General features: G+C 39.6%; 1 protein-coding gene across 7 annotated transcripts in view; it reads right to left on the bottom strand.

Annotated features, from left to right (window-relative positions):
• The window catches only part of hspg2 (heparan sulfate proteoglycan 2), a 517,600-nt gene that overhangs the window by 362,559 nt on the left and 131,177 nt on the right, over nt 1-23,864 (bottom strand). The window lies entirely within an intron of this gene.

The raw sequence follows: 23,864 nt of genomic DNA, 5'->3' as shown, positions 1-23,864 counted from the left end.
TATCATCTAGAGAAGTTCTCAGATGACTCCTCCATAATAGGTTGTATTGATAATGAAGAGTACAGGAGGCTTATGGATGAATTCGTCTTCTGGTTCAGGGAGAACTACATGCAGATCAGCATCAATAAGACAAAAGAGTTGGTGGTGGACTTCCAGCATGTTAAGGAGCCCTTAAGACCAATATCTGGGGGGATGAACCTGGAGTGCTACAAGCACTTGGGGGCCCATAGAAACACCAAACTGGACTGGTCTCACATCACAATGGTACTGTAAAAGAAGATCCAGAGTAGACTGTATGTCCTGAGGAAACCCAGATCTTTTTATATATGCAGCAATGTTTTACCAGTCAGATGTAGCCAGTGTTCTGTTCTTTGTGGTGCTATCCAGGGGAAGCAACTTGAGTTCAGGTGATGCAAAACCTATCTGCAAAGTCAGCTCCATCACAGAACCGACTCTGGACACTCTAAAGTCTGTTGTGGAGTAGTTCCTATGTTTTTAGTTTTGTTGCAGTATACATTTGAATGTCCCCTTTAGGATTAATAAAGTACCATATACACTCGCATATAAGTCGGGTCTTGAAACCCAAAAAATCGATCATAAAATCAGACCCCGACTTATACGCCCGTTCAAAAATACGACACTTAATTTTTTTTTTCTTGCTTCCTCCAATCTCGCACCAGTTTCTCAGACACATCGAATTTTGTTTCAGCAGCGCAGTTACCAATTTCTTTCGCAACTTCAACAACTTTTCATTTAAAACCAGCTTCATATTTTCTTCTGATTGAACGCTCCATCGTAGATAAGGGATGCTCGTACGATAAAAGTGTATGAGGGTCTGAGATACAAAAAACACAAAACAGTGCAAACGTTGCTTCGGAATAGTTCGGGTATTACCGTGTGGTCACGCAGGAACAATACATAGCAAAAAATGGCAGTGCGCTCCGTGGCTACTCTCTCAGGTGGGCGTTAGTATATCATAATCTTTTGGACCAATAGCGTGAGTTTTCTGTATTCGACTTATTCAACCAACATTATAAAATACTGGAAATTATACGGTAAAATCAAGTCCGACTTATCCATGGGAGAACTTAAACGCGAGTATATACAGTACATCTAATCTAATTAATTTTACACATTAACTTTTATTGCAAGTATTATCGTAAATGTCAGTAAAAAACAAGTAATAAGCCTTTATTTATATTTATAATATTTAATATAATATTTATAATATTTGTTTTTTATAATGTTACTTACCCAACTTGTTACTACTTCATCTTACGTTTCACTAAAAATAAACCACTACAAGCAATCATTATTTATAAAGTGGGTTGCACACTAGCATCTATAAAAATGAGCTTTATATTAGAATGCAGGGTAAGGAATCTGTGCATCTTTAATTTTAGGGCAGACATTATCACAAAGTTCTTTATAAGTAAAGTACTTTCATAAAAACATGTGCAAATGTGCTTAATCCAATTCAGGCTTATAGGAGGATTGGAGACTATCCAAACAGCAAACAACCCTGGACTTGATATCAGTAAACTGCGGAGCCCACTTACCATGCCTATAAAAATGATTTTGTTGTTACACAACATTATAATGATAAGAAGAAAAATGAATTGCGTCGTATATCACTTTTCACTACTCAAAGCTCTTAACATTGAATCAAAGTGGACGTAATTTGGCTTTAGTGACATTGACCTTCAGAAAAAGTGAAGTCATATCCCTACAATGTAGTCTAAATTAATTACACATTTAAAACATAAAGTAATTAATTTCATAAGTATTCACTCCTGTAATATCCATCCATCCATCCATCCATTATCCAACCCACTATATCCTAACTACAGGGTCACGGGGGTCTGCTGGAGCCAATCCCAGCCAATACAGGGTGCAAGGCAGGAAACAAACCCCGGGCAGGGCGCAACCCACCGCAGCTCCTGTAATATGACACCTCTAAATCATCACTGGTGCAACAAATTGGTTTTAGAAATTACAGAATTAGATCAATGGAGATCTCCTGTCCAAAGTCAAGGGGTTTCAATTGATTGCAATATCAACATGAAAGTGCAGCTTGTGGGGAGTCAGTATGGCGACCTAAACTACATAATGAATACTCCAAGCAACTCCACAAAAAGGTGATTGAAAAGTACAAGTCAGCGTACCAAGACAATAAATTATCCAAGGGACTGAATGTCCTTCAGAGTCCAGTTAAATTAATTATTAAGAAATGGAAAGAGGATGTCACAGCTGTAAATCTGCATACAGCACGCTGTCCACAAGCAATGAGTCACCACGCATGAAGAAGACTACCACCAAGAGACCTATGAGAACTCTAAAGGAGTTATAAGCTACAATGGTTAACAATGGAGAGTCAACTGTTATTTCACCAGTCGCAGATTTATGGGAGAGTGGCAAAGAGATAAACACACATGACATCTTGGTTAAATTTTGCTAGACCCTCAAGTCAGTGGCAAGAAAGTTCTATGGTCTGATGAAGCCTAACTTGAGCTTTTTTGCCATTAGACTAAATGATATTTTTGCCAAATTATTAAAAACACACCAACCCCACCATGAAGCATGGGGGTGACAGTATCATGCATTGGGGATGCTTCTCTGCAGCAGGCTCTGGAAGGACTGTGGGTGTAAAATGAAGGCAGCAAAATACAGGGGAATCCTGGAGGAAAGCCTGATGCAGTCTGATAGAAACCTGTACCTTGAGAGAAGATCTGGTTTCCAGGAAGACAACAACCTCAAGCATAAAGCCAAAGCTATACAGGAATGGCTAAAACATAACCATGTGAATGTCCTGGAGTGTCCGCGTCAGACTTCTGACCTCAAATACATTTGAGAATTTGTATCTGGACCTGGCAAAGGTTGTTCACTCATAATCTCAATTCAGCCTTGCAGAGCTTGAGCTGTTTTGGAAGGAAGAATGTCAGTTTCCAGGTGTGTGAAGCTGACAGAGACCTATGCACAAAGACTCAAAGCTGTCATGGCTGCCAAAGGTACACCTACTAAATATGGACTTGAGTACTTATGCAAGCAGTTATTTTGTGTTTAATATTTATAATTTATTTAGACCATGTTGCAGAGACATGTTTCCACTTTGAAACTAAACAGTCTGTTTTCTGTTGGTCAATTTTAAAAAAGTCAAATCAATTCCATTGGGATTCAACATTGTACAACAACAAAATGCAAAAACTTCCATGGGAGTGAATACTTTTTATAGGCTCTGTACACATAAACTCATACTGCCAATGGGGCCAGCTAACCTAATCTGGAAGTCTTTTGGGAATGTGAGGGCAAAACCCAAAATACATGGAAGAAAACCCCCAGCATCATGAGGAGGACATGCAGAGTCCACATAGAAGACAGTTGAGGGCTAGGTCAGTGAGGCAGTAGAGCTCAACAATGTGCCACACATACAGCAAGTAATCATTTTATTTTTATGATAGTACTAAAAGTTTTTTACGACGCATATTAGATTACAAGAAGGAGATCACAAGCCATTAAATGCAATGCATTGTTATTTTTATTCACGGCCTTTAATACTGTCACTGTACACTATCAAAATGACATCACTATGCAGAAATACCAAGCCATGTACTCATTCATGTCATTTCTCAAGCAGATTTCTTTTTTTTTCTGTTAAAAAGTCAAAGGAATCACTTTGCATCCATCTATTTGTCCCACCATTCATCTAACGACAGTCCACTTATTGTAATGGTGGGCTGTATGCCCTGCTGCACTGAAAGGAAGACATAACAAACTTTCCTGGATGGAACATCAGTCCATTGCTGAACATGCTCGAGTACATACCTATATTCATTCTTGTAGGGCCAGTTAAGACTTGCCAACAACCATGTATGAGCTTTTGAAGGGAAAATTTAACAACCTGAGATAAAGTAGGTGACATTTTGGCAGACAATACTATTGCCATATAGTGCCCAGGCTGGAAATCACATCTAGATGTCTGGAAATTATTTATTGTAATAATAATGATGATGACAAAATTTAATTACATTTATACAGCACATTTCATGATACTCAAAGTGCTTTACATTGACAGAGGGGAGCCACTTCAGCCACCACCAATGTGCAGAACCCACCTGGATGATGCGACAGCAGCCAATGTTGCACCAGTATGCTCACCACACATCAGCTATTAGGTAGTGAAGTAGTGAGAGAGAGAGAGAGGCAATTAGAGATGGTGGTGGGGAATAGGGACCCAGAACGGACAAAGACATCATGGGCAATTTAGCCAGGACATTGACATAAACCCTACTCTTATCGAAAGATGCCGAGAGATCTTTAATGACAACAAAAAGTGAGGACCTCAATTTTATGCCTCATCTATTTTCACAGCACAGTGTCCATATCACTGCACTGGGAAGTCATGATCAGGACTGAATGTTTGGGTGTTATGGGCTTTTTCTCTTTTAGACCCAATTTTGTGTAACCGTCGTTAAGGTTGCATCCTGCATTTCTAGAGGTGTGGTCTCTGGGGTTGTGACCTCAGATTCATCAGCTCAACATGATAAAAGGTCAGCATTTGCACCAAGCTTCACCTGATTTGTGGATAAATCCTTTTAACTTTAAAACAATCTCTCTCTTTGTTATTCAACTCAAAAAATTAGTTATCTATTTCTCTCTGAACCAGGACAGGAGCTTGGGGATCCATACTCAGACCACAGAGTAAGTGACCCCTGCTGGCCTCACCAACACCTCTTCCAGCAGCAACCCAAGCTTTACCTAGATGGTCTCTCATCCAAGTACTGACTGGGCCCAAACCTGCTTAACTTCAGGTGGATGACCTCTTCTGAAATATAGCACCTCTGCTAATCATAACTATAACATAGTGCTTAATGCTACTATCACATTACACTACAGAGGTGAAACAATAACCTGTAAGTAATCAAGCTGTTTTCATATAGTATATTTCATACTGCTTGAAAATGAGAGTGCAGGCAGAGTGGAATGGGTGAAGAAGAGTGTCAGGAGTAATTTGTGACTGTACAAGGGAAGGTCTACAGGACGGTAGTGAGACCAGCTATGTTATTTGGGTTGAAGACGGTGGCACTGACCAGAAAGCAGCAGACAGAGCTGGAGGTAGCAGAGTTAAAGATGTTAAGATTTGCATTGGGTGTGACGAAGATGGACAGGATTAGAAATGAGGACATTAGAGGGTCAGCTCAAGTTGGACGGTCAGGAGACAAAGTCAGAGAGGTGAGATTGCATTGGTTTGGATATGTGCAGAGGAGAGATGCTGGGTATATTGGGAGAAGGATGTTAAGGATAGAGCTGCCAGGGAAGAGGAAAAGAGGAAGGCCTAAGAGAAGGTTTATGGATGTGGTGAGAAAGGACAAGCAGGTGATGGGTGTAACCAAGCAAGATGCAGAAGACAAGACGATACACAGAAGGAGGCCAAAGTTCTGCAAAGAGTGGTGCCACTAGGTGTGCACTCCCTAACTACAAGAACATCCACACCAAGTGATGTTGGACTAGGGCTAAAGGAAATTATCTGTGACACCAGCCATCCTAACAATAGCCTCCTTTTTGTGCTGAGATCAGGTAAACTCTACCACTGCCTAACATCCACCTCAGAGAGACTGCAGAGGAGCTTCTGATCACAGTCCATCTGCATCTTAAATAAGGAAAGTGTCTAGAGACTCCGTATTGTTAATTCTCTTAGATTACGTTGTTTATGTTATTAAGTTACTTATTTAGTTGTTTTTTTTTTATCATTTATGACATATTTATAATTTAATGATGTTGCTATTATAAAGCCTGCAGCCAAACTGCATGCATTTCAGACGAGGTCATCCACCTGAAGCTAAGCAGGTTCGGGCCCAGCCTGTACTTGGATGGGAGACCAGCTAGGAAAAGCTGGGTTGCTGCTGGAAAAGGTGTTGGTGAGGCCAGCAGGGAGCGCTTACTCTGTGGTCTGAACATGGATCCCAATGCACCAGTTTAGTGATGGAGACATTGTGCTGTAAAAATGGTGCCATCCTTCAGATGAGACTTAAAATCGAGGTCCTGAGCCTCTGTGGTGATTACAGATCCCTGGGCATCCTTCATAAAGAGTACAGTGTATCCTGTTGTCCTGGTTAAATTGTCCACCATTGCCTGGACATTCTGGCCCCCTAATCATCCCCTTTACCACCTAACAGCTAATGTATGATGAGCATACTGGCACAATAATGGCTGCCATCATTAGTGGATGGTTGAAGTGGCTCCCCATTCACTATGTAAAGTGCTTTGAATAGTGGGAAAAGTGCTAAATAAATGTAAAGTATTATTATTATTATTATTGTCATTTAATGTTCTTCTTAAAGGCACTATAATTAGAGTTTAGCATCTAAGCTTTTCTCTCCATATTGTATCTATATATATAAAAATGGAATGAGTGGGTCGTCGGGTGGGCCTTTTTTTCATTCCGTCGTTTTTTCGACGTTTTGAAAATGTAGAATGATTATTTGATTTTTTTGTTTTTATTTGATCGTGTCTATGTAGCCGCCGTCGTAATAAAGTATCGCTAAAATCGTCATTTATCGTAATTTATTTTTGACGTATAACGTCGCCGTCGTCGAGGTCAGTGATACCACTGCAAAAAATCTGCTTACGGTTGAAAGACACGCCCTACTCACTGGACAGTTAAAAACACCAATCAAACTAGCGATGACATCAAGTATTACCCAATCAAAAGTAGGAAAGGAGGCATCTTCATAAAATGCGTGTGGGATGATTTGCATGAGACGCTGCTTTAAAAAAAAAATTATAAAAAAAATACGGGATAAATCCCTTCCAGTATTGATTCAAAACGGGACGCGCAATTTCATTCTCAAACGCGGCACGATTCCGTATTTTAAAGGACAAGTGGCAACCCTACAGTGCCAGGTAACCACCCATACAATCACATTGTGATTCAGACTAGGAATGCAATGAATGTAATTACCCCGATCTACATACAAGGCGAAAGTCTTGCAACATTCAAAGATGATGGTTTGGGATAAGTACACCATACAACATAAAAGAGCTTATGAAGCCTTGAACCGAAAAAAGCAACATCTCAGAGATCGTAAAAAAAAAATAGGAGCTAATGTCGTTTTACTCGCTGTAGATTTTAGTCAAACATTACCAGTTATTTCACGAGGGAGACCAGCACATCAACTCAACGCGTGTTTAAAATCCATGCTTCTCCCACGCTCGGTTATATGTCGCGTGTTCTCGGGTAGGTGCACCAAAAAATGTATACATTTAAGCATGTAATGGGCAAACAAAAAATGAGGTATACCCGAAGGCACAGCAGTAGTCCTTAATGTAACTTTACTTCTTAAATGTTAATGTTTTACTGTTTAATAATTTATACGCTTCTTATATGTTGTTCAAATTCTTTTATCAAAATACCACTGACAGCGCAATGCACGATAACATCGAGTGAATACACCATACGCATCCGCCCACGGCTGCCCTGCTGTGCGCAGATAGGACTTGATTGTACAATAAATTAAAATAAAGATAAAAACACTAAAACAATCATCACCCATAAATCAGATAGTAGACGTGACGTACTATATGTGTACCACATTTCAAGTGTATAGGTGCAACGGTTTGCGAGCTACAGGTCATTTAAAATCCTGGACAGACACACAAATTGCCACAGTAGCAAATTACAGAAGAAGATTTTACTGTTTAATAATTTATATTTATATGAAATGTGCTTCTTATATATTACTTCATATTCTCATATGATAATGATGTTAATGTTTATATTGATTTCTGTGTTATTAAAACTGCATGTATGTGTGTATATGTATATATATATATATATATATATACGAGCTGTATATACCCGGCGTTGCCCGGGGCAGAAGTAACCTAATCGGTCAAACACTTACATATATACCAAAGTAAACCTAATCGGTTAAACAGCTTCATATATACAGAAGCGAACCTAATTGGTCAAACAGTTATGAATGTGCAGAATGATTTTACAAACATTATGCGTGTTAACAATCATTAAAAAGAAAAGATTGAGGAACTGTTCTTCTATATGTGATGAAGCCACTAATAAGACAGATTTTTTTCAGGACCCAGCTGTTTCATAACTAAACTACTGCCACCCCAAAGTAATGCCTAATAGTGGTTTTTGGGGTAGCTGTGGAATAAAAAGGGTGTTTTTTAGTCAGTAAGAATCTGACAGTACCCTTCAGTACGGGCTGAAGGGTGCCTATGTAAGGTTTTACATCCTTCCCGTATGGAAAAAAAAACATACTAAACTTTTTTTTCATCATTACAGATAATCTCAGTCAAATCGAAGTACGCATTCTCAATTTATTTTTATCTAATTTTTACTTTTTCACAAAGCCATCCCATGCCAATTTGTATGAATAAACTTTTGCTAGAGAGTTACCAAAAGTTTATTCATGCACATATTTTAATACGGATAATCTATCTCTAATCAATGTTCTCATTTTCATTCTAATTTAAAATAATAATAGATACTCATTTTTTTCTTCTGTTTTAGAAAAACCAATGTATGCCACCTACGTCTTCGTCAAGTCAGCTTCATCCAGCTTCATCACATATAGAAGAAGAGTTCCTCAATCTTTTCTTTTTAATGATTGTTAACACGCATAATCTTTGTAAAATTATTCTGCACATGCATAACTGTTTGACCAATTAGGTTTGCTTCTGTATATATGAAGCTGTTTCATCGATTAGGTTTGCTTTTGTATTTATGTAACTGTTTGACCAATTAGGTTTGCTTATGTATATAGATTAGCTGTTTGTCCGATTAGGTTCGCTTCTGTATATATGAAGCTGTTTAACCGATTAGGTTTACTTTGGTATATATGTAAGTGTTTGACCGATTAGGTTACTTCTGCCCCGGGCAACGCCGGGTATATACAGCTCGTTGTATATACAACTTGAATGTGACAAATAATATTTGATATGATTTGATATAGCGAATTTTATACAAAGAGCCTCAATAATGTTCTTTCCCTCCACATCTCATTACACTGCAAAAAACAAAAAGAACACTGCAGGCAGGTCAGTGATTATATCTGTAGTTCACGTGTTGCCTTTCTTTATCAATATTAACATACTTATTAATTCTCTCTTAATTTTTCAGTGTCGTCTGCACTGCAGACAATAGCGTAAAAAATTGTGGCATAAAATAATGAGAAAGCCTTGCACAGATTTAAATAAACCAAGTATTCTCCAGCTGATGATGTGGCATGCGGCTGGGCATGGCACCCAGCCGCCCGCCTATATAAGGGGCCGCCTCCCTTCATTGAGGGCTGGAGTCGGGTGAGGAGAAGGACGAGGCCTGGGAGGAGGCACGGAGAGGCCGGAAGAGAGAGAGAGAAGGCACTGAGAGAGGCCTGGACTTTGGGGGAGTCTTGGGGTTGTGTGGCACTTAATTGTAAACAGTGACTGTGAATAAACGTGTGATGGTGCTTAACACCATGTCTGCCTGTCTGTGTCCAGGGCTCGTTCCACAATGGTAAGTACAGGACTACATAATGTGACAGAAAAGAAGCTTGTCTTTAACAAGATGTCTGCCATGTTAGGTTCTTTTCTCACTGACAATTCAAGCATTGATGTGATTTGTGCATTTTTAGAACATTACAATCAGGCTATTTAACCCAACAAGTCTGCCATGTCTGAACCGAACTTGAAAGCTGCAAAGCTGGCATTTCAGATTATTTTTTAATTACAGGAAATTACAGTGGATTCGGAAAATATTCAGTCTTTTTGCACACTTTACTGTGTTGTAGCTTCGATTTTAAATGGGTAAATTTGCCAGTTTTGCCCATCAATCTACACCCAATAACTCTAAATAATAAAGTGAAAACATGCTCTCAGAATGGTTTGCAAATGTATTTGTGAACAGTGACACCAATGGAAATCAAAATGTGTTTTCTACACAGCAGACAACAATCAAGTCATGGGGAAAGATCTTGTGCAGGGCAGTGGCAGCAGTCAGGTGGCCAGTCCTGACACTCGTGCAGCTTTAAAAAGTGAGCGCAGTGAGTGGTCAAGCCACCATCTCCTCATGCTAAAACACCTCAGGTCTTCATGGCAATGTGATATCTATCCATCAGGTACTGGGTAATGTTCACTTATCAGGTTGTAGAACTTCAATCCCACTACTTACTGTAGATGTAGTGTACTAATCTTAAAGCCAATAGATGGCATGAGACAAGTGTCAGTTCTTCTTTGTATTACAAGCTTGTACCTTGGAGTCTGCAGAACTGCACTGCTGTACTGAAAAGCTGCATGACGACAAATACACTTTCATAGCTAATAAAAAGACAGAGAAAAGGAACAGTTCTTATTGACGCACACTGCAAGTTTATGAATATCTCCTACACTTTCTTTATTCTTTACGGTATTCAGAAAGACCCAAAATTGAACACACATGCGTAATGGAAGACTCTATTTTGCTTCCTACTTAGGAAGATAAATTGGAAAACCTTTCCTGTTTTAACTCAAGACTTCTAACCAGAAATGTTACAATACATAACACCTATGCGCCTCTACTAAATCCAGGGCACTTGGGAGAAAGCAAAGCTGAACTTTAGACTTAGTCTTGGGTTTGATACACTGATAAGAGACAACTTGAACAGTTTTTCTTAAGTCAGATGTGTACTCTGTATGAGCTTGAATGAATTGGACCATCCCCATGGGACCAGACAATGGCAGAACACAGATCTGATTCAACTCCCAATTAGATGGACATCTTGAGAAAACTGCCAAAGGAAGAGGAGAAGTTTTTCTCCTGTCACGTATTCTGTCCCTTTCTACATATGCTATTCATCTTTCTAGAGCATATGATAAAGAATACTTACTGTATGTCTCATATTTGATTTTTTTTCTCATTCCCATGAGGAGGCCATCTTTGATGCTGATGTCCTGTTCCCAGGGTCCTCAAACATATTTAGAATACACCCCCTGATTTTCCTAGCGTAAGACAATGGTGTCTCTTGCAGCACTGTATTCCCTAAACGGGGGTTGTTGAGTAGGCTAAAAAAAAACTGTGAATCTAAGAACTACAAATTTTACAGGTCTGTGGAGAATTCCTTATAACACTGCAGAGTCCGCACTAGCGGATGTGTTACATTATCTTGTGGGTGTTCAGAAGGCCCAAAGTCAGATTTGCCATGACAGCAAATTAAGAGTAAAGCTCACAACAGTAAGCTCTCTCCTGAGCCAATCTACCGTAAAGGGAAATGAAATATAAAATCATTAGATGCAAATCTTGTAATAGTCTGAAAAATACCCACATGTATAAAAGCTGATTGAACCACTCAGTAAGACTTCAAACACAAATAAGAAACAACAAAGACATTTGATAGAGATACTGTACCTCCCAAAGTTCTATACAAATGTATTCATTTATTTGAAAAAGTAAGAAATTTAAGAATTGTTGACTTCTTCTACATATATGAACTTGTAAACATTGGATTTTCTTGCCAACAGTGCCTACAGATAAAGGTGATATACTGTACTTGAAGAAATGGCACATCAAACTGATATGGCGTATTCATTTCATAATCTAAATTAACAAAAATTCTGATTTGTCCTGTTAAAAAAGTAACTACATCCCTACATGTATCACCACTTCAGATTCATAAAATTAGAATCAGGTCTTCCACCTTAAGTGGCAGTGATTTGAACCTCCTTAATGAGTATGCAGATGGATCCGGTCTGGACCTCAGATATCGAAGGACTGGTGTTCTCTTTGCCATTGACGTCTGTGGTGTCATCACACCAAGATCAAAATAGCTCCCTAAGGCCTTCAGAAAGAAGATTGTGGATGCCAATGATTCTGGCAAGGGACTTAAAAAGATGCAACTGTTCTTTAAATCAATCATTCCACTGTAAGGAATATCATCTACAAATAGTGTAGATTTCAAACAAATGAAAATTTGTCCATTTCCAACGAATTCACCCCATGAATTGACTGTTTAATGCTAAAAAATAAAAGTCTCCAAGATCCCCAAAATTTCATCACAGGATCTGCAGGTAACTCTTATAAATGTTGGTGTGTGCATGAACAATAAGAAAGAGACTGCACAAATCTGACCTGCAATACTGGCAGAGAACCTTAGAGCACAACTACTGTACTGTTTGTCAAAGACCAGGCCTTCTAGAACAACTTGCTCCGGACAAATGAATTAAAGATAGAGTTGTTTGGCAGTAGACATGTTTGGCGCAAACCAAAGACAGCATTTCAGAAGAAGAACCTCATACCAACTGTGAACCATGGTGTTGGAAATGTTATGGTTTGAGTTTGCTTGTCTGCCTTAGAGACTTGGGCAGCTTGCAGTCATTGAGTCAACTAGGAATTGTGCATCAAATCGAAGAGCGCTTGAGGAGAATGGGAGGCCATCTGTCTAAAAGTTGAAGTTGAACCACAAGTGGACCTTTCAACACAATAATGAGCTGAAGCTCACTAGCAAATCCACCAAGGAATGGCCTTAAAAAGAAGAAATGGAGGGTTATGGACTGGCATAGTTATAGCCCTAATTTTAAGGAATGTTGTGGGGGGAATTTGAAACAGAAGGGTGAGCAGAACCTAACAAATACACAATCATTCATCCATTATCCAACTTGATATACCCTAACTACAGGGTCACGGGGGTCTGCTGGAGCCAATCCCAGCCAGCACAGGGCGCAAGGCAGGAAACAAACCCGGGGCAGGGCGCCAGCTCACCGCAGGGCACACACACACACACACACACACACTAAGCACACACTAAGGACAATTTAGGATCGCCAATGCACCTAACCTGCATGTCTTTGGACTGTGGGAGGAAACCAGAGCACCCGGAGGAAACCCACGCAGACACGGGGAGAACATGCAAACTCCACGCAGGGAGGACCCGGGAAGCAAACCCAGATCTCCTTACTGCGAGGCAGCAGCGCTACCATGGCACCACTGTGCTGACCGATTCTACAATAAAATAAAATAAAAATAAAAAGAGGAATAACCTTGGCGGTCAATTATCACCCTGAAAACAAATAGTAGACATCACGTAGTATATGTATACCTAATTTCAGGTCAATAGTTCAAACGGTTTGCAAGCTACAGGTGATTTAAAATCCTGGACATTCAACCGTACAGCCACGGTAGCGTATTATATATAAAGATGCAAAGATTTAACTAAATAGATGGATTTATGTCTCAAATTATTATGTATTTGTTACGTTCTGCTTGTCCTTCTGTTTAATTGTACTCTTCGTAAACAGGTTATTATTATTTTTTCTATTTTTTACGGGAATTTGAAACAGGCAGTGCACACAAGAAAACCCACCAGCATCTTGCAACTGAAGGAATTTTGCATGAAGAAGCAGTTACCGAGTCGATGTCAGAGAATGACAGGTAGTTCTGCAGACCATTTACAAGATGTCCTTTCTGCTGCTGAGGGTAACACCATTTTCTGAGGCCAAAGGTGGACTTACTTTCTCCCCACTGGCCTATTTCATCTGTTGATATTTTGTTGAATATACAATACAATACAATTTATTTTTGTATAGATCAAAAATCACACAAGAAGTGCCGCAATGGGCTTTAACAGGTCCTGCCTTTTGACAGCCCCCAAGCTTTAACTCTCAAAGAAGACAAGGAAAAACTCCCAAAAAAATGGAAGAAACCTTGGGAAAGGCAGTTCAATATATGACTGAATATATGTCTGAAAAGGCAAATTTTCCTTGTGTTTTTATTCAAGTATATCACATTTGCCTGTAGGCACTGTTTCCATGATCATCTACTCTCCTGTTCAAGCATGTTGAAAAAGTCAATAATTTCCATGGGGTGTACTTACTTTTTCACATGACTATATATTCTTAGAATTTAGAGTCTTGGGTAGCAGAGCTTATCCCAGGATCACTCTGCACCAGTCCATCACAGGATCCACCTAAGCACAAACTCACATCAGGCCAAATTTGGAATGAACTGTTAATAAAATGCACAGCATTTTTGGTGATGTGGAACTAAAAACCCGAGTGTGGGGAAACTCACCCAGACACAGACACATGAAAAATATGGAAACTACACAGGAAGCAAGGTGGTGAATTTAAAACCTGGGCACTGGAGCAGTTAGCCATTACTGCTAAAGTCTGACAAACCAAGTGATCTTTATATGAGAAAGGAGTCCAAAATTCCTCGAATTATTAAGGAAAGCGTACAGCAACTCCCCTTTAGTCTCCTTGAGATGTAATAGACTTGTCCCAGTGCTTCTCCCATGCCTAGAAAAATTTTCTGTCTTCATCTTTTGTTACCATGTCCACAGCCTCCTGCATTTTTTCCTGGATTTCTAACACAGTAGAAAAATCTTCCCTTCAGTCTTAGCTTTTAATTTCGGGAACAAAAAGAGGTCACAGGGAGCAAGATCTGGCAAATACAAAGGGTGCAAAGTGACAACCACATTGTTTTTGATCAGAAACACTTTGACTGACAACGTGGTATGTGCAGGCGCTTTGTCAGAGTGCAAAATGCAACATCAAATGCTCCACTTTTCTGGATGCCATGCTTTCCCATAAACCTCGGCACTTCAATGTACAATTATTGCTTGTCAAGTAAGCTGTAAGCTTTAGAATAAACTTTTCTTTTTGCAATTTTTGAACAATTCCACATCCTGCATGCATATACAGGAGCTTTTTTTAACACAGTGAGAGACTAGAAAGAATTAAAGCTGTTGTCATGTTCTTTGTGCTTATGGCCTGTTCTGTCTGCCATGACACACACATACTGACCTGAACCGGAGCTCTGGCTGTTCTTTCCTGGGCTATCTGACTCTCACTGCATCTAGTCCTGAGAATTAAGAGTAATGTTGTTTACGGTCATGAGCAATAATTAAGAAACCGCTCCCAGCTCAGAGCCATGACCCATCTTCTACACTTGGTAATAAGCAATGATCAGCAGCAACTGATCTTTATCACTGAAATGAAATGTTTATACATACATTTACAGAGTTATTATTGTCACGTGTACAGTGAAATTCAAAATGATAATCAACGTGCAACACGTCGCCACTCTCCAGCACCATGATTAGTGAGTAGAACTACCTTAACTAAAAATTTGTGTCTTCCTTACCATGAAATATCTATCTTGCTTATCTGAAATAACTACCTTACCTTGAAGTTAGAATTATAATTACAGAAAAAAGTTATTAGGGCGCATAGGATAGCAAAATAATAACACTTTCAAACCTGGATAATTAATGTCCTTCTGCTTCTGGGATATCTGCCTCAAACTACACCTAGCCCTGAATGCACATAATATTTGGGATAAAAGGCAGAAAATATACCGAGTCCTGCACAACGAGACTTCCACTGCACCAACCCCTGAGACAGAGTGAATCCAGACTCACATGTTGTAATCCTTTGTAAAAAAATTGAGATGCTGTAAGCACTGATGTAGCGCAAAATTTGTGCCCAACCCCCATTTGGGCCCCTATCCCCCATAAGCAGAGAGAAGCATTTGTCTTAATCTGCCTGCCTCTCTGCTGAGAACCTGCATGTTTTTTTTTTGGTGGCCACATTGTCCCATCCAATTTGCCACAATTTAGGGGGAATGCTGCTGTGGCATGATGAAACATAATTATTATGTGACTCACACCACAATGATACTAACACGGCACCAACTCCAGATTCACATACTGTAATCCTTTGCAATGAAACAGATAATGTTTAAAACCATTTGCGGTAACGCCCATGTCACATCAATTTGCAGGACTGGAAATCACTGGGCAAGTCAAATTCAATGACCCCAAGATGACTTTCCAGGAGAGTCATGCTCGTTGCATTTTATGACAGCCAATAGCATGTTGCCTAACAGAGCTAGTGTTGCACAAACAGCTGAGGGGTACAACAAATTTAGATCCAATCTCAGACCTCTTAGTCTTTATCCCATTCTGTCATGGTATGTAAAACATGAGTGTTATAAACTCCTAAGCACAAAGAGTCTTGAAAATACTCAAAATTCACAGTAGAGGGGGAAACACTGTCAAACCCTGGAAAATGATAAAGTGGGCAATGAATAATCTTTATAAATATATTTGCACAAAAAATGCTCTGAAGACAGTTAAGCTCCAAAGAACACACACAAACACAAAAAACAATAGCTTCAAAAATAGGCAATCCAAAAGTGAACAAAGTCCCAATATGAAAATCAAAGAGTGGTCAGACGGCAGAGAGAAAGGACACAAAAATCCAATCGCAATAATCAAAAAAAGAGCAATGGAAATAGAATAACTCACCACACTACAAGTACATGCACAATGAACCGCAAAGGACTGTGAGTTTTTGTCAGTCTTTATAGGGCTGAGGGCAGTCTGTTGCAGTGATGGGCAGGTGGCTATGCCTCTTGGGTGAACCATCCACAAAACACACAGAACATAAAATTTGATATATCGATATATAAAAACTAAGTTATCCACATTGTTAATATAAAATATTAACACATAAATAGATAGAAATGTGACATTTGAACTCCAGTAGGAGTGAAGTTTAAATGAAACACAGAAACATAATATCAGACAGACGGGCTTCTCTTCTGCTTTTGAGGTCCAAAATACCAGCATTCCTTATTCCTTATAGTGGTATTATATGGATTTTACTTCCAGACTAGTTGGAATGAGTCACTGGATATGTTGAACTAGATGACTATCTTCATGGGAGCGCACCACTGACTGCTTTCAACTGGCTAGGATTATGTAGATGAAAGCTATGACTGAAAATCAGTTGGAAATGCTGTCTAATGTGACATGGCCTTAAGACTGAGGCTGTATCAAATCCTCAGCAATGACTCTGGAATTGTACCTACTCCAGAGCAATGACAATAAAACTACAAAGAAACCTGATTAAAAGCAGTGATAAGACACCTTCTCCTAAGCAACAAGACTAAAAACCCTCCAAAGCAATGGAATTTAATGCACTCGGCCTGAATTAATAAGACCTAAACAGCATCCAATCCTAAATAATAAAGCTGAATTTGTATCCAGTCCATAACAATGAAGCTGAAATAGTATGCGGTCTTTACTATCGACTTTGAATTTATATTCAGTCCCATTTACAGTCACATCACACTGATGTGACCCCGACTCGCTCTAAAGAGACTTTGAACTGACCACCTCAGAGGAAAGCATCACCATCTCTTACAGCGGTATAATTCTGGATCATCTGACATTTGCTATTACCAAAAAGTTCAAACCAGCTTGGTTATTTATGTAAACAATTTTGTGAAAACTGTCTGGCTGTATGACCCTGAAAAGTCATTTCATTTTCAATGAATAAAAATGCTTTGTACGTCTTTGTTTTCGTTTTTAAGTGAAAAGGGGCTAAATTTTTCAACAACTTGTATTTAGACTAACTTCAAGATTCTAATCTCCACATAAGACAGGTGATCGGAAGTTAACTACTTGCCTCCAGGTGCTACAGGAGGCTCCCTGTTTAACTCTTGTGAAGAACGTGTCAAAACAAAGCCTCTTCGTTCAGACGGATAAAGTCATAACATCTCCACATGGCTCTTACATTCCTGAGATGCTGACCTGGCCCTCGGCCTACAGTATATCATGAATTGAAAGTCCCGCTTGTCCTGAATATTTAGCGGCCAATCAACAGAATGATGGCAGATGACTTTAGGGTCAGGTCTTTATTTGGCACACTTTCCAGTGGCAGTGTACATAAACAGATTCACCCAAGGTGTGTGACACCTGGATATGTGTAGTCTTCAATTTTTCCATCCTTCCTGATAACTTTGTATTTTGAGATTTAGCTCTGCACAGTTGTCTTTCTTTTGGCCATGTCTCACTAGTTTTCTTTACTGTCTGGTTTTAACCCCTAGACCTTCCTACAGCTTGTCACACATGTGTCACCGGGGATATACTTCCAAGCTCGACTGAATTAAGCAATGCACTCTGGGAAGAGAGTGGGCACCTATGTTAACAGTTTCCCCTGCAACTCCTAGAAGATGACAAATGAGGGTACCCAACCCTGATAATGATGCCTTTTCCAATCAGAATGCCATTAAAAGGGTCTGGGCAAGAATGGGGAAGTCTCACTTATGACCAGGAATAGAGGTTGAATGAGCTCCAGAGTGAGGACCTGGGAAATGTAATATTGGCAGAGAACTCTGCACTGTCTAATTTTCTGCTCTGTGTCTTTACTATTATTTTATTGTGCACCTTTTTTGCTTCTCTTTTGTTACGATTAAACAGGGATTACTGGTTTGGGACCCAAAAGATTTCTCCTGTTCCAATCTCAATCGCTAGCAATGGTCAGAGGCTGTTTTTTCCAGACAGTGGATTAGTCACATATACAACCACAATTCCAAATATTTTGGTGTAGTAAGAGAAATGCTAAGAAAAATAAAACCCAAAAGAGAGTGATTTGTACATTTATTTTGACTTGCATTCAAACAAAAACAGTATAAAAATATGGTATTCCATGTTTTACATATTGTACTGTTTTTTTGAAGAAAAAAAAACTACCATGCATGCAATGGTTGGGATGGGGTAGTTGAGGACTAATAACAATGTGTCAAGCTGAAATAAAGAGGTGATGTGAATCAGGTAAGGGAATCACGTTCTTGTATATAAGAAGATTTCAAGAGTAAGCATGGGTCATGGCTCACCAATTTGCCAAAAGATGTGCCAGGGAATAATCTAACACTTTGAGAACAGCGTTCTCCACAGACAGACTGGAAGGATTTTGGGTATTTCACTCTCTACAGTGCACAATATAATTAAAAGATTCAAAGAATCCCATCGAATATCAATTCATAAAGGGCAAGGCTGAAAAACACGTCGGAAAGTATGTGATCTCTGATCCCTCAGATGTCACTGTCTTAAATGTGCCTGTAATGGAGATCATGGCATTGGTTTAGGAATACAGCTTTGTCAGTCAACACCATTCACTACTGCATCCACAGGTACAAGTTAAGGCTTTACTACACAAAGCAGAAGCCATACATCAAAGACTGGGGGAAACTCACAAACCAAATCTGTGCAAGGATCCAAAACCAGGAATCAAGCCAAGCTTTTATCAGAACGAGGGAAAAAATGAGAACTGAAATCAAGAAACTAAGTCTGTAACTGGAAAAGAACCAAAAGAAAATGATCACTGGAAAATAACACGAATCACGGATACAACATGCCTTTATATGGTTGCATCAATGGCATTATAGCGTAACCACGAGAGGCTCAGTCTCTGAAACATCAGCAGTTCCGCCATTGTCAGAAAATGGCGGCACCCACGAAAAAAACAAAATGGCATAAAAGTAATAAACTTTCTCAAAAAGTCTTGAATCACAAAATAAGTGTCAGAATTACACTCCTTTGGTGTCAAAACCTCATGAAAGATGTATATATTGTCCCAAACTCAAGGGGAAGCAAGAAAAATAAAATAAAGAAACCAATCATGACTGTTTAATATTGAAAATAATAAGTAACACTGTATATAATAATATATAATGTTTAACAATAAATAATCCATCCATCCATTTTCCAACCCGCTGAATCCGAACACAGGGTCACGGGGGTCTGCTGGAGCCAATCCCAGCCAACACAGGGCACAAGGCAGGAACCAATCCAACCCACCGCAGACAATAAATAATATAGAATGAAATATAATATTTTCTAAGTAAGTTCTAGTGGTAGTTTTGTTTCAGACTTTTTGACTCTCATTTCTACCCACATCTTCTGATGACCATTTTGCCTTTTAATTCCTGGATACTTGATTATTTTTTGACTTTCCAGTTTTGACCCATTTGTCTTCAGGCTTAAGGCTTCAATTCCTTTCCCTGGCCTTTTCGTTCTCTCACAAAATTCCTCAGACACTTACATGTTTCTTAACAGCATAGTCCCTTAAGAACATTTCTAGTACTTTGTTAAATCTATTCCTTGAAGTTTTCAGGCAGTTCTTGAGGTAAAGGGTCTTCTAGCCTGGTACTAACTAGGTACACCTAATTAGTTGGCCACTGATGGCATGTTCTACCCACAAATCACTGTGGGTTTTCTGCAGGTACTCATGTTTCCACCCACACATCAAAAGACAAGGCAATTAGAATGACGGATAGATCTCTACTGGCCTGGCGTGCAAGTACAGGCCTTGTTAGGGACAGGTTTCTAATTGAACGTTGAGTGCACCTTGTACCTGCTGGTGCAGGGAGAGATTCTGATTCAAGGTGATCTGCCAAGCCGATGGATGAATGATTTTTTTGGATTTTAGATTTTTTCAGAATTTCATTTTTTTTACAGTGGATTCAGAAAGTATTTACATCCATTCACTTTTTCACATTTGGCTATGTTGTTTGTGCTAAAATCATTTAACTTCATTTTTCTACCCACATTAAGAAACAATCAATACCCCAGAATGGCAAAGCAACAATAGAATATTAGACATATTTGCAAATTTCTTAAAATTATAAAATACTGAAAAATCACACTGAGACAAGTATTCAGACTCTTTGCTTTGACACCTGAAATTTGGCTCAGGTACATCCTATTCTATTTATCACCATTGCAGATGTTTCTTCACCTTGTTTGGAGTCTACCTGTGGTCAATTTAATTGATTGGACATGGTTAGGAACGACACACACCTGTCTTTAGAAGGTTCCAAGCCATGAGGTTGAAAAGAACTGCCTGAAGAGCTTAGAGAGAGAGTGAGGATTGCATCAAAGCTCACATCTGAGGAAGGCTACAAAAGAAATCCTGCAGAATTGAAGGTTTCCAAGAGCACAGCTGCCATCACAATTCTTAAATGGAAGAAGTTTGGAACATTCATTACACTTCATAGAACTGGCCACCCAGCCAAACTGAGCAATCATGGGAGAAGAGCCATGGAAAGAGGTTTGAACAAGAGCCCAATGGTTTGTGAAGATGAGAGAAACTTCCAGAAGGACAACCACCACTGACAAACTCTACCAAAGTGGACTTTATGAAAAAGTGGCCAGACAAAGGCCTCTACTCAGTGATAGAGCCATGGAAGCCCACTTGGGGTTTGCAAAAAGGCACCTGAATGACTCTCTTGACTGTGAGAAGCAAGATTATCTGGTCTGATGAAACCAAGATTAGCATCATGTCTTGAAGAAACTAGGCACTGCTCATCACCTGAACAATGTCTTTCCAACAGTGAAGCATTTTGGTGGATGCTGTGGGGTTGTTTCAGAGAATAGCAGACTAGACAGGGTTGAGGCAAAGCTGAACAGAACAAAGTGCTGCGATATCCTTAATGAAAATCTGCCCCAGAGTGCTCTGGGCCTCAGACTGGGCAGAAGGTTCACCATCAAACAGGACAATGACCCTAAACACAAAGCAAACACAACACTGATGTGGCTTAGGCTCAACTATGTGAATTTTCTTCAGTTGCCCAGCCACTTAATTGGCTGACACCTTTATCCAAGCTGACTTACAATATTTGAGAGACAATTGATTACATTTCTTTTCTTTTTTTTCCTATTGGAGCATAGGCAGGTGAAGTGACTTGCTCATGGTCCTAACAGGGTCAGTAGCAGTAGCAGGATCTGAACCCACAACCTCAGGGTTTGAAAACCCACTTACCCACTGCACCACACACTCATATGCATTCAAACATCTCTGGGGAGATCTGAAAATAGCTGTCAACTGATGGTCTCCATCCACCCTAACAGAGCTTGAGGGGATACCCGGAGAGGAATAGCAGAAATTCCCCAAATCCAGGGTTTGCATCAAACCCAAGAACACTCCAGGATGGGATTTGCTGCCAAAGGTGCTTCAAGTAAATACTGAGGAAAGGGTCTGAATACTTGTGTCAATGTGACAGTTTAATTTTTTATATATACTGTATATATAAAAGTCAATGTATGTGTGTGTATATGTATGTATGTTCCAGCATCACTTCCGGACAGCTGGAGCGATTTTCATGAAACTTGGTACACATTTGGTACTAAAAATACTGTAAGGTGAAATCAACCCTAACCCACCCCCTTCTGGGTAGGGTGGGGGGTGATCTTGTGGTCTTGTATGCATGTTATCATCCAGCTGACAGTCGGAACGACCACCAGAGGGTGAACTGGAGGTGACTGCCAGCATTCTTTATGTTTGAGCACCACCACCGCACCCCTGTTGCTTTTGAAATTAAATAGAGTTGGCCGGTTCCAAGCGTCAACTGGATGATAACATACATACAAGTCTGCAAGACAAGCACATTAGTGAGTCTTCATTGTTTGTTAATTTATTTTTATTTTTAAAGTTGTCTGTTTTTTAAATTAAAAAAACACTTTATTTTCCTCTTTGGCAACACTGGGTATTACAGCAATGTTAGCTAGTTTTTAATAAATGTGCCAACATTTCTAAAAACTTGTTTTTGCTTTATCGTTCTGGGGTCCTGAATATCATTTAAATTATTTTGTCCCCCAGTAAATGATTTTAGAATAAGGCTGCAACATACCACAATGTGAAAAAAGTGAAGGGGTCTGAATACATTCTGCATCCACTGTACATAGGGCACTTACCACTCACAGGTTCAGCCGTGAGGCCATGTTGGAAACAGAGAGGAGGGTAACACAGCAGTGTTACTACAATGCATCCCAAAACTTCATGTAACTTCTTTAAAACCTCTAACGTGGATGCTATATAAGCCCATATACCCAGTTATTAATCACCTGACAATTTTTGAAAGATCATTCAGGACATACAGCAGTGGTCTGGTGTAAGGACCATAATGCTTTTCTATTTGGCATCACAAGCCCAGAGATTTGCTCAGAGCAGCTCATCTTCATTTGTGTGTAAGTGTCAGGCAACAGCAGCTGTTTTCTTGGTAAACACTTTCACGAGGCACGGGGGTGTTCTTCACAGATGGCCTCAGTATGTCAGCTGCCTTTGAGTCCAACACAGCTACTTGTTCTTTAAACACAGCAAAAGCAGAAAGTTACCACAGCATCACCAGTGTCACTTGTCGTCGATTTTGGCCAGGACTGAATGGTTTCCACTTCATTTGTGTCATGGGTGCTCACAGAGAAAATACCTCTCTCCTGCACATAAGCTTCTGATTTGCAGAGCGGATGAAATTGCTGAATAAAAAGGTAGACTCTAAAAAAGCAACCATCCACAAGGGGGGATATCAGCCAGCAACATGCATTATGGGCAAGTAGAATTTACTCAGGATTTGCTAGTAAGTTTCAGACTAATTGTGTTTCCCTGTAAACATCACTCAAATACAGCGTTCTTTATGATGCTTGGGGAAAAGACACATTTTTCCTTGATATACCCGTCTGCTACATAGTTAAAAATTACAAATGAAACAATTCAGACATAATTAAAGTTCTCGTTACAGACTTTCATTTAAAGGTATTTGCATATGTTTCGGTCACACCAAGTAGAAATGACAACACTTTTACCACCTGGTCACCCCCATTTCATTGCAGGTACTGAGAGTCTTCTCTGCCAAGTTTCCAATGCAGCCATCTTTAGCTCCTGCTTGTTTTGTTAGCTAAAGTTTTCTCTTCAGCACATGGACGGTATACTGAATTGGATTTAAACCTGATGATTGGTTTGGCCATTATACAATTTTCCTTTTATTAGCTTTGAAGAACTCCTGTGTTGCCTCAGCAGTATGTTTGAGGTCATTATTTTGTTGTAGGATGAAGCTCCGTCCAGTGAGTTTGGAGGCATTTACTGGACCTTGAGCAGATCAGATGTTTCTCTACGCCTCAGAATTCACTGTGCCACTGCTGTCAGCAGTTCCATCATGAATGAAGAGAAGCGTGCCAGTACCTGTGACAGCCATACATGCCCAAGCCATAACACTCCCACCACCATGTTTAACAAATGAGGTCTGCTTTGGATCTTGGGCAGTTCCTTTTCAG

The sequence above is a fragment of the Erpetoichthys calabaricus genome, chromosome 8, assembly GCF_900747795.2.
Source record: "Erpetoichthys calabaricus chromosome 8, fErpCal1.3, whole genome shotgun sequence".
In the NCBI taxonomy this organism is placed as follows: Eukaryota; Metazoa; Chordata; class Cladistia; order Polypteriformes; family Polypteridae; genus Erpetoichthys; species Erpetoichthys calabaricus.
Note: the sequence above shows the minus strand (reverse complement) of the source record. Positions and strands in the feature narration are given on the sequence as shown.